Source organism: Vicia villosa, unplaced genomic scaffold (genome assembly GCF_029867415.1).
Source record: "Vicia villosa cultivar HV-30 ecotype Madison, WI unplaced genomic scaffold, Vvil1.0 ctg.000334F_1_1_1, whole genome shotgun sequence".
Lineage (NCBI taxonomy): Eukaryota > Viridiplantae > Streptophyta > Magnoliopsida > Fabales > Fabaceae > Vicia > Vicia villosa.
In genome coordinates, this window is record NW_026705148.1 from 339,176 (window position 1) to 351,751 (window position 12,576).

Consider the following 12,576-nt stretch of genomic DNA (forward strand, 5'->3'; position numbering starts at 1 on the left):
CTATTGTTTATAGCATGGATCTTCAATCGTCATACTTAAAGTTTGTCGTATCTGTCGCTTTCAAATAATGTACCGTTCATAATATTTGTCGTACTGTTTGTTATATTTTTTGTTATGCAATATTTGTACTGTCAGTATTAAATATTGTATTATCTGTTGTACCGTCGTTTAATTATTGAGATGATATTATGCGTGTTTATTGCTAGTTAAATTTTTATTTCTATGCATTAAATCCTTTTCAATGTTATTATCGATAATTTCATTCGCGTACAGTATATATTTTTATGTTTTTGTTTTTCTAACAAACCATGTAAATAATTTTTCACCATTAACACAACAAAAACAAAGAGAAAAATTAACTTTAACTGTTAAGTTTTCACTTTAACTGTTACGTTAATACCCGGACAGCCAGTTACCAGTCAAACCCGCTATCAGCGCAATTCTCCGTGTTTGTACCATCAGTCAAATTAATCTTTCGCACTTCAAATTTCCAAGATTTTTGTTCTAGAAGTCTTCTGATAATCACGTGATCAACAGAGACTCAACACTGCACAAAAATCAGGTACGCCTAATTGTCTCCTACACAAACAGTCCCTAACTAGGGTTTTTGTTTTTTTTTTCAGGAGGACGAGTTTTTGAGACCTAAAATGGATTTCATGGATCTCCATATGTCTCAAAGTACCACCAGACAAATTTTCAAACTTCGATTCGCTCGGACGCACAGCCAACAGCTCAAACAGTCAACAGACGACCAGTTTGACCAAAAAGTCAACAGACAGTCAAAAATGCAATTTTTTGTCAACATCCATATTTTGTCAAAAGATTCATCATGTGATCAATGGTTGATCATAATTCAAAAAGGCCAATTATTTTGTGATTCAATCTTGATTCTCATATGATTAAAGGCATTCACAACATATCCATGATTCATGATATTTTTATTTCATTTTTAATTGAATTTTATTCATTTAAAGTTTAATTAAAGTGAGATAATTCAAGGATAATGCAAGGAAGCTTCATGTGATGCAAGCAATGACCATTCAAGATTCTTAAAGACAATATTGCAAGATTGAAGAGAAAAATACTTGAGTGATTAACCCATGGTTAAGATTTTAACCTAGCATAAAAGAATATTCCATTCTTTTTCCACAAAATTAATCATGACAATTCCAACTTGCTTGGCCTCCAAGATCAAACTCTTTGCCTATAAATAGAGCTTCATTTTCTTCATTCAAGGAGGAAAAAAAAGGAGGAACAAGGAGAGCATAACAACAACAACAAAGCCATAGCTTAAGAGTTTTATATTTTTCAAAAGTTTCAATAAACTTGTAAAAATCAAGGCTCATTCAAATAGCCACCTTCAATCAATTTCAATCACTCTATTCCACTCTTGGGACATCATAGAGTAAGTACAATATAATTTTTAATATGTAGTAGTGTTAGGAGTTCATGAATTAAAAACTCCATATTTATGCATATTTTCAATTTCTCAAAAAAAATGTTTTAATTTTAGTTTTAAGTTGATAAAATGTTTATTTAATTTTTAACATAAAAATATTTTATTTCTTTTCATAATTAATTTATTTTGCTTAATTAATTAGTAATTATGTAAATATTGCTTTTTAATTATTTTCAACCAATCAAAGAAACTCCAAAAATATTTTCCTTTTAGATTTAGGTTTATATTTTTATAATCTAATATTTGACATAAAAATATTTTATTTTTATTCATAGTTAATTTATTTTTGCTTAATTAATTAGTAATTATGTATATATTTGCTTTTTTTTTAATTATTTCTAACCTATCAAAAAATTCGAAAAAAAATATTTTATTTTGTTAAATTAGGTTTATATATTATATACTAATTTTATACATAACTAGATTTATTTTTCTTGTTAAGTTTAATTATTTGTATAATTATTTGTTTAATTAGCTTGTTAATTAACTTAAAATCAATTCCAAAAAAAATCACAAAAAAAATGAATTAGGTTTAATTTGTTTTAGATTTAAGATTTTGTCATTTTATTTTCTCTTAACCTAATTATACTTTCAAAATATCTCTCTTATTAATGTGTAAATTTTTCACAATTTCAGGTTTATTTTTGTATATTATTTGATATTATTTCTTATCTTTTTTTTTGTCCCGAATTGGAATAAAAGATCAAATATGGCAGAGATTGTATGCAGTTGATTTAAGACTTTTGAAATTTACCGTGTAGTCGCTATGATTCTATCAAGCTTCTGATAAATTTTCATTAACTTTAAATCCGAGATCATCATTCACTCACCATCGATCTTCACTAACATCGTAAATATACTTGACTAGCTTCAAGATGATTCGCGTGCTAACATACTAACAATTGACTTTAATTTCCGCATTTTATTATATTATTCTTTATATTTCTTGTTTTATGCTTTATTTTATCATTCGTATTATTTATGTTTATGTTATTTTCTCTTTGTCCATTTGGACGTATTATTTATGTTTTTGTTATTTTCTCTTTGTCCATTTGGACGTATTATTTATGTTTCTATTATTTTCTCTTTGTCCATTTGGACGTATTATTTATGTTTATGTTATTTTCTTTTTGTCCATTTGGACGTATTATTTATGTTTCTGTTATTTTCTCTTTGTCCATTTGGACGTATTATTTATGTTTATGTCATTTTCTCTTTGTCCATTCGGACATATTATTTATGTTTCCGCTATTTTTCTTTGTCCATTTGGACATATTATTTATGTTTCCGCTATTTTTTCTTTGTCCATTTGGACATATTATTTATGTTTCCGCTATTTTTCCTTGTCCATTTGGACATATTATTTATGTTTCCGCTATTTTCTCTTTGTCCATTTGGACATATTATTTATGCTTCCGCTATTTTTACTTTGTCCATTTGGACGCATTGTTTATGTTTCCGTCATCTTCCTTTTGTCCACTTGGACCATATTTTTACCTTTGAACTAAAACATTAATAATCAAGATAAAACTTAAAAAAAGAAAGCACTTTGCACACTTGCACCTCTATGGTTTTCCCTCTTATTACTTTTTTTTTAATCATACCATCATTTAAGAAAAGTATTAAATGCATAGGAAAGATCTTATAAATTGAGAGTAGGTAACTCCTAATTGCTTGCTCAAACACCTTTCATTTACAAACAACGTGTTTTCAAAACTTCTCATCTATTTCCAAAAACTTTCATCTGGTATTTGAAGGGCATTATTCCCGGTGAAACTCTTCAGAGATCTATGTGACCTATTGTCCATCTTCACTTATTCTATTTCCAAATCAATAAAGCATTTAAACAAAAGTGAGCTAAGCAATTAAGAGCCCATGGATAACCATGGATACAAAGGGTGCTTAAAACCTTTCCTTTGTATAACCAACCCCCCGAACCCAAAATCTGTCAAAAGGCCTTTCCTGTTCTTTTATGCCTTTCCTATTTGGATAAAATAAAATTCGGTGGAGACTCTTGCAAAAAAAAATTACAAAAACAAAAAAGAGCAAGGAGTCAGTTCGCGAAAAACCGAGTTACAGAACTGGCGACTCTGCTGGGGACTTGAAAAATCTTTTTTTAAAGAGGGGTTACCTTAAAGTTTTAGATCACTTTAATATTTGTTTATACTTGTTTATTTGGTTATTTTTGCTATTCTGGATATATGTATGGTTCTGTCACTTGAGATACATTATGGACAAATCCTAACCCGGATTAAGTACACATAAGAATTAGGTGGAGGGAGGGTATAGTCATGTGTGGCATACAAGGAGTTCAGTCCTTAACAAGTTGTCATGAGAATCCTTCCGCTCAGTGGAGGTTCCTTGCTAGTAGTATATGTTTAGCAAGTTCAGTTGCGAAAACATTATTGCTTTCATTGAACTGTAGAAGCTGAGTTGACCGTAGAACCTATTATCCCATCTTGGCCTTCTTAGGTTGTGATGCAGAAACTATTCAGGTGTAGACTTGGATTAGTTGTCATGCGGAGAATCACACGCAGACGAGTTTTTCTTGAGAATATTATTGGCTCACAAGTTCAGTTGTGCAAGCCGGTAATATCCGAAAGAAGAATGTGGACTCTGACGTATCAGTAGAACATGTTGTGCAGGTAATTAACCCCTAGTACTATCCCATGTTTGGTTCTTTGACCTCATGCTCGTGACGTTGAACTTTTGAACCTATCTTATGTGCACCATGTTTGTGTTACCATGTCTGTATATGTGGCATTCATGCATCATGCATACATACATCCATTTGCATACATACATCCAGGTTACCCATGAAACTTATCCTTGTCTGTCTCCATCTTCAGAGTTGTCTGTCTACCGTCAAGTTGATTCCTTCACACAAGTACGGAACTAGAGCCAACGTCAGATTAAGAATGGAGTATCAAGAGCAACATAACGTAGAGGTCAGAATGGAAATAGAGGATCTGAAGTCAAGTATGACCAAGCTCACTGAAATGCTGCAAGTTTTGATCGCTAGAGGGGAACCGCCTCAGAAGACTGTCATTGTTGAAGTCCCAAGTGCTGATGTTGACCCTCAACCCACTCAACAACCACCTTCTACATGGCCTGAGTTTGGTTTGCCACCTGATTTTACTCCTCCCTATGAGAAGACTTCTGGTATTGGTCAATCATCACGACCTGTGATTGGTCAAACTTCAAACCCAGTTATTCGTGCTCCTATCATGACTGAATCTCAGCCCATTATGCATACTGTTGCTCAACATGCTTATGAGAATCCTCTATTTGAATACCAAGCTGCCAATTCCGAGAATGGAAGTCAAGGGGATGCTGGAGATATTGAAGATGTCAAAGAACAGTATCAGACTTTGGAAAAGCGTTTGAGAGCCATGGAAGGCAATAATTACTTTGGGGTTGCTGCTAAGAATATGTGTTTGGTTTCTGATATCGTCATGCCTGCAAAATTCAAGACTCCTGAATTTAAGAAATACAAAGGAAACACCTGTCCAAAAAGTCATTTGATCATGTACTATCGCAAAATGGCTGCTTATACTCAAAATGACAAACTGCTCATCCATTGTTTTCAAGATAAATTGAGTGGAGTTTCGCTGAAATGGTATATGGGACTCGAGAGGAGTCGTATTCATTGTTTTCAAGACCTAACAGATGCTTTCATGAAGCAATATAAGTATAATTTGGACATGGCACCTGATCGCGGACAACTACAAAGCATGTCCCAGAAAGAGAAAGAGTCTTTCAAGGAATACGCTCAACGCTGGAGAGAGCTTGCTTCTCAAGTAGAGCCACATTTAGTTGAAAAGGAACTAACAGGCATGTTTATGGATACTCTCTCACCTTTCTTCTGGGAGAAGATGATCGGCAGTGTATCTTCCAACTTCACAGACTTGGTAACCATTGGTCAGAGACTTGAAGAAGGAATCAAGAATGGGAAAGTTACTCATGTTGTTGAATCCTCTAGTGGGGCGAGGAAGCCTTATGGAAACTTCCAGAAGAAAAATGAGACGAATGCTGTGTCGGAAGACAGAAGATCTCGTCATAAACCTCATAATAGTGATCAACCTTATGTGGCTGTTGTTGCTCCTGTGCGAGTTCAAGCTCCTCGACCTGAGGTTGCTAACCAAAATCAGATTCGTAATAGGGTTGACTTTGACCCCATCCCTATGACTTATACTGAATTGTATCCTGCATTGGTTCATAAAGGGTTGATCACAACAAGATCTATGCCTCCTCCTCGGAATCCTCTTCCAGAAGGTTTTAGGTCTGATCTTCATTGTCCTTTCCATCAAGGGGCTGCGGGCCATGATTTAGAAAGATGTTTCCCTTTGAAGGCCAGAGTTCAAGAGTTGATTAGATCAAAGATTCTATCTTTTAAGAATGTTGGTCCCAATGTTGTCACTAACCCTTTGCCGAATCAGAATGGCTGAAAACGGGTCAGAAACAACTATCTCCCTAAAGCCAGTGTATCAAGATATGACAGCTCATCCTCGTCATTGATTAGTCACTAGGCCATGTTTCCCTACTGTTTGCATTTCCTCAGTTGTATTGTTTGCTTTTAAACTTTGTTTATTCCTGAATGTTAGTTTTAATGAAATGAGCATCGTATGTTTGAATTCATTTTCATCTACTATGTCTATGTTTATGCTTCTTTTACAAAACAAAAAAATTTATTTTGCTTTCTCTATCAAACTTGTGTTTTATGCAAAGATTGGAGGGAGGATGATGACAACGAAATACCCAAGTTGTTGAACTGTATGCTTTCAAATAAAACTTTGCTGATGATGTACAGGCATTGTTTCAATCCCTAAACACTGGAGAAATAAGGAAGTTAATCCCTCGTCAACCCTTTTGAGCCTAGAAGTTGGTGTTTCTTTTTGTACGAAATAACCCACATTTTATCCCGGGGCAGGGTAGTTCCCAGTTAAGTTGGTTGTGCATTCTATTTTAAGAGAATCATTCAGTACTCCTTCCAACAAGTGTTTCAATCACAAGCTTTCCTCCACATACATCAAAGAAGTGTCGGAGATGCCAATCAAAAGCCAATGATGGGTCATTATAATCATTAAGCAAGGTAGTCACTATATTTCAAAAAAAAAAGTATCAAAAAAGAAAATCAAAGAAAAGCCTGCTAAGTCAAAATCAAAAAATGACTTAGGCAAAAATTAAGGCATCCCGCTGACTGTAAGTTCAAAATAAACAGTTCAGGCAAAAGTTAGGGATATCAAAAGAAGAAAAAAGGAGAGATAAGTCAATAAATTCTTGAACCACAAAATGTTGTGACTATCAAAAGGAAGAAGTGACTGTCATCTCTAAGTTTTCTTGGCTTGTGAACTATCATCATTACAATAGGTAAAATTCCAGAAGTCTCTTGGAACCTAAATGCATATTTTGAATTAACTGAGTTTAGGACTGAAGATCATCACGAAGATGGGGTGGGTTACACAAATTTTGAGCCTTATACCTTTTGTTTTTTAAACCGTGAACCTCACCACGTTACAACCTTCAAAAGCCCTAATTGAAGCAAGGTTTATTTTGAAAGCATACTACAACAAGGTTGCGTAAGCTGACTCCCAAGAGATTTACCAATCATTTATGTTGATACCATATCTTTGCTTTATCTTTCACGTTGATTTTCTTAACCTTTATGTTTTAACCAGTGATTCCATTTTCTTTACAAAGTGACTTTGATTTCAAAAATATGTTTTGAGCATTGCATTAAAATTACCATTCTTGAATGAACATTTTATTTGCAAGTAAGCACTCATCTTCCAGGAAGTTCAAACAGTCGAGAAACTTGATCAGTGATCCTATCAGGGGCACGTTACTTCAAGATCCTATTGTTCATATGTTTAATCAAGATTTGTTGATCAGAATATCCTCTTCAAGATGTATACTATGGCAAGTCTTCCCAACATTCGTTTCAAGAGTTGAATCCGTGATCAGTTCATCCCCAACATAGTTCAACTCAAGCCATGATCAGTTAACGTGCAACAATTATTCAATCAGGGGCAATCTTCTTCAGCAATCCCCAAGCATAGTTTATCAGTCCTTCTCAAAGGATCATTTGTTTGATACAGTTATCAGTGTGACAAGAAGTTTGTTCAAGCATCTTCTTTCTAAGCATAGTTTTCAGAGTTCCCGTGTTGAGGAATCAAAGCTCCAATCTTGCCTCACAAAAGAGTCAATCCCAGTTGTCATAAATAACTACATTGCATTGGGCATTCATCATGCATAGAAAAATTTAACATCATGCATAGAAACAAATTCATGCTCATTTATATTTTTCCAAGTCCTGTTGTTATCAACATCTTACCTTGAGATCGAAGTCCAACTCACTTGGCATTAACCTTTAATATTATTCAATCACGCTTTACTCTTGATTGATCTTTATTTATATCCGATCATGTTTTACTCTCGATGCTATTTGATCGTGCTTTACTCTCGGTTGGTGTCTCAATCATGTTTTACTCTTGATGGCCTTTGATGTTATCCAATCATGGTTCACTCTTGATTTCTTTTGATGTTCAATCATGTTTTAGTCTTGATTGCCTATGATGTTATTCAATCATGGTTTACTCTTGATTGCTTTTGATACTATTCAATCATGTTTTAGTCTTGATTGCCTATGATGTTATCCAATCATGGTTTACTCTTGATTGCTTTTGATACTATTCAATCATGTTTTAGTCTTGATTGCCTATGATGATGTTCAATCATTGTTTTACTCTTGAATGCCTCTGTCAATTTATATTCCTTTCCAAATTCATTCATGTTTTACTCTTGAATTATTTCTGATGTGGGTTCCAGAGATTTTTCTTTCTGAACGTCTCTGTTGATTTCCTGTCCAGAGTTCCTTTCACGTTTTACTCCTGAAAGCTTCTGTCGAGTGTTTCTTTCTTTTGTGAAGCCCGATTCTATTCCTGGATAACGTATACCTTTTCCCCAACAGAGTCTGTTTACTTCTCCCCAGTGGTGTCCTGTTTCCATCTCGTGGAAATCATGTGCATTCATAATCATAAGCATTACATGGCATCTTAGGGCCAAAAATTGTGTTTTTATATATATTTAAGTCTCTTCAATCACGTCGAAACGAAGATTTACAATCATCGTGTCTCCGGATAGAAGAAACTTAAATAGGGGCATCTGTTGCATGCCAATTTTTGACCTCTGAGATCCCATCATTTTCTAAGTGTTATGATCATTATTGTTATACCCCAAAATTTGCCCGCGTCTTTTTTTTCAAAGAGAAGTCAACAGACTTCTGTCTAAAAATTTGGAGTTTTATACAATCTTGAATTTTTATTTCATAAATATCCTGATTTTATGAATACTCAATTTTTAGAATTTTTTATACAGTATTTTGGTTCGCTGTTAAATTTATTCTTACATAAACGCCAAATACTGTTTATCACTTCATACACTGTTTATTTGAGATTTATTTTCAGATAAATAATGCTGACGCAGTTGGTACAGAATTAAAATTTGCAGGCGCGGAGTCCGGGTTTCAGATTATACTGGTAACAATTAAATTATTATTGGTTTTATTTCCCACTAATTTTTATTTTTATACTATATTATTTTTTCAAAATCTCTTTCTTTCTTTTCAAATATCTTCCTTTCTTTTCAAATCTCTTTCTTTCAAATCAAATCCTAGCTTTATTCTATACCCCTTTTCTTTTCAAAACCTACCATACTTTTTTTCAAATCCTACTACTATTCAAATTTTCCCTTTTTTATGGTACTACTCCATTCCCCAACGTCTCTATCTCTCTCTTTTCACTCTATAGATACTCCTCATTTTTTTCGTAATTGCTCACATCAAATTTCACTCATCTCCCAAATTTCTATCATACTATCTCCTAATCATTTTCTCTTCTTCCCCGGCAAAAAAATGGCAAAGTGGGTGGATACGTTTCTTCTTGTGGTCATCATTGTTTTTGTGGTGATCATGTCCTTTTTCTGTCTGCATAGTCCTGGAAAATGCGGACCTGGGATGTTTACACTCCCGTACATCTATATACTATTGTTTATAGCATGGATCTTCAATCGTCATACTTAAAGTTTGTCGTATCTGTCGCTTTCAAATAATGTACCGTTCATAATATTTGTCGTACTGTTTGTTATATTTTTTGTTATGCAATATTTGTACTGTCAGTATTAAATATTGTATTATCTGTTGTACCGTCGTTTAATTATTGAGATGATATTATGCGTGTTTATTGCTAGTTAAATTTTTATTTCTATGCATTAAATCCTTTTCAATGTTATTATCGATAATTTCATTCGCGTACAGTATATATTTTTATGTTTTTGTTTTTCTAACAAACCATGTAAATAATTTTTCACCATTAACACAACAAAAACAAAGAGAAAAATTAACTTTAACTGTTAAGTTTTCACTTTAACTGTTACGTTAATACCCGGACAGCCAGTTACCAGTCAAACCCGCTATCAGCGCAATTCTCCGTGTTTGTACCATCAGTCAAATTAATCTTTCGCACTTCAAATTTCCAAGATTTTTGTTCTAGAAGTCTTCTGATAATCACGTGATCAACAGAGACTCAACACTGCACAAAAATCAGGTACGCCTAATTGTCTCCTACACAAACAGTCCCTAACTAGGGTTTTTGTTTTTTTTTAGGAGGACGAGTTTTTGAGACCTAAAATGGATTTCATGGATCTCCATATGTCTCAGAGTACCACCAGACAAATTTTCAAACTTCGATTCGCTCGGACGCACAGTCAACAGCTCAAACAGTCAACAGACGACCAGTTTGACCAAAAAGTCAACAGACAGTCAAAAATGCAATTTTTTGTCAACATCCATATTTTGTCAAAATATTCATCATGTGATCAATGGTTGATCATAATTCATCAAGAAAAGTTCAGAAATCGACAAAACTCCAAGTTTCAAAATTAGAGTTTTTTACCTAAAAGTCAACTGAACTTTGACCGACCATAACTCTCTCATAATTTATCATAAAAATTCCAACCAAAGCTCATTCTCAAGGAAATTAAATTCTCTACAACTTTGATTTTGGGCCCGAGGTCAAGAAATGCTTCCGCATAAGAGATATAAGCCAAAACATTACAGGTCATTTTGAAAGTCAACAAAAAGCTGTTTATTGTCAAAGCCCATATCATTAAGATAACTTCTCCAAATGCAAAAAAGCTTCCAAAGTGGCTTGTAGAGGACATCTTGGGCTTTCCAAAAAGTACAAGAACACTTTCATAGGATCAAAATTGAGGGAGATATGCCTTGATGAAGTTCACCTTTTTTGGAAAAATGCATGAAACAAGTAATGACCAAAATTTGATTCTTTTTCAAAAAGGCCAATTATTTTGTGATTCAATCTTGATTCTCATATGATTAAAGGCACTCACAACATATCCATGATTCATGATATTTTTATTTCATTTTTAATTGAATTTTATTCATTTAAAGTTTAATTAAAGTAGATAATTCAAGGATAATGCAAGGAAGCTTCATGTGATGCAAGCAATGACCATTCAAGATTCTTAAAGACAATATTGCAAGATTGAAGAGAATAACTTGAGTGATTAAACCATGGTTAAGTTTTTAACCTAGCATAAAAGAATATTCCATTCTTTTTCCACAAAATTAATCATGACAATTCCAACTTGCTTGGCCTCCAAGATCAAACTCTTTGCCTATAAATAGAGCTTCATTTTCTTCATTCAAGGAGGGAAAAAAGAGGAGGAACAAGGAGAGCATAACAACAACATCAAAGCCATAGCTTAAGAGTTTTATATTTTTCAAAAGTTTCAATAAACTTATAAAAATCAAGGCTCATTCAAATAGCCACCTTCAATCAATTTCAATCACTCTATTCCACTCTTGGGACATCATAGAGTAAGTACAATGTAATTTTTAATATGTAGTAGTGTTAGGAGTTCATGAATTAAAAACTCCATATTTATGCATATTTTCAATTTCTCAAAAAAAAATTGTTTTAATTTTAGTTTTAAGTTGATAAAATGTTTATTTAATTTTTAACAAAAAAATATTTTATTTCTTTTCATAATTAATTTATTTTGCTTAATTAATTAGTAATTATGTAAATATTGCTTTTTAATTATTTTTAACCAATCAAAAAAACTCCAAAAATATTTTCCTTTTAGATTTAGGTTTATATTTTTATAATCTAATATTTGACATAAAAATATTTTATTTTTATTCATAGTTAATTTATTTTGCTTAACTAATTAGTAATTATGTATATATTTGCTTTTTTTTTAATTATTTCTAACCTATCAAAAAATTCGAAAAAAAAAATTTATTTTGTTAAATTAGGTTTATATATTATATACTAATTTTATACATAACTAGATTTATTTTTCTTGTTAAGTTTAATTATTTGTATAATTATTTGTTTAATTAGCTTGTTAATTAACTTAAAATCAATTCTAAAAAAAATCACAAAAAAAATGAATTAGGTTTAATTTGTTTTAGATTTAAGATTTTGTCATTTTATTTTCTCTTAACCTAATTATACTTTCAAAATATCTCTCTTATTATTGTGTAAATTTTTCACAATTTCAGGTTTATTTTTGTAAATTATTTGATATTATTTCTTATCTTTTTCTTTGTCCCGAATTGGAATAAAAGATCAAATATGGCAGAGATTGTATGCAGTTGATTTAAGACTTTTGAAGTTTATCGTGTAGTCGCTATGATTCTATCAAGCTTCTGATAAATTTTCATTAACTTTAAATCCGAGATCATCATTCACTCACCATCGATCTTCACTAACATCGTAAATATACTTGACTAGCTTCAAGATGATTCGCGTGCTAACATACTAACAATTGACTTTAATTTTCGCATTTTATTATATTGTTTTTTATATTTCTTGTTTTATGCTTTATTTTATCATTCGTATTATTTATGTTTATGTTATTTTCTCTTTGTCCATTTGGACGTATTATTTATGTTTCTGTTATTTTCTCTTTGTCCATTTGGACGTATTATTTATGTTTCTGTTATTTTCTTTTTGTCCATTTGGACGTATTATTTATGTTTCTGTTATTTTCTTTTTGTCCATTTGGACGTATTATTTATGTTTCTGTTATTT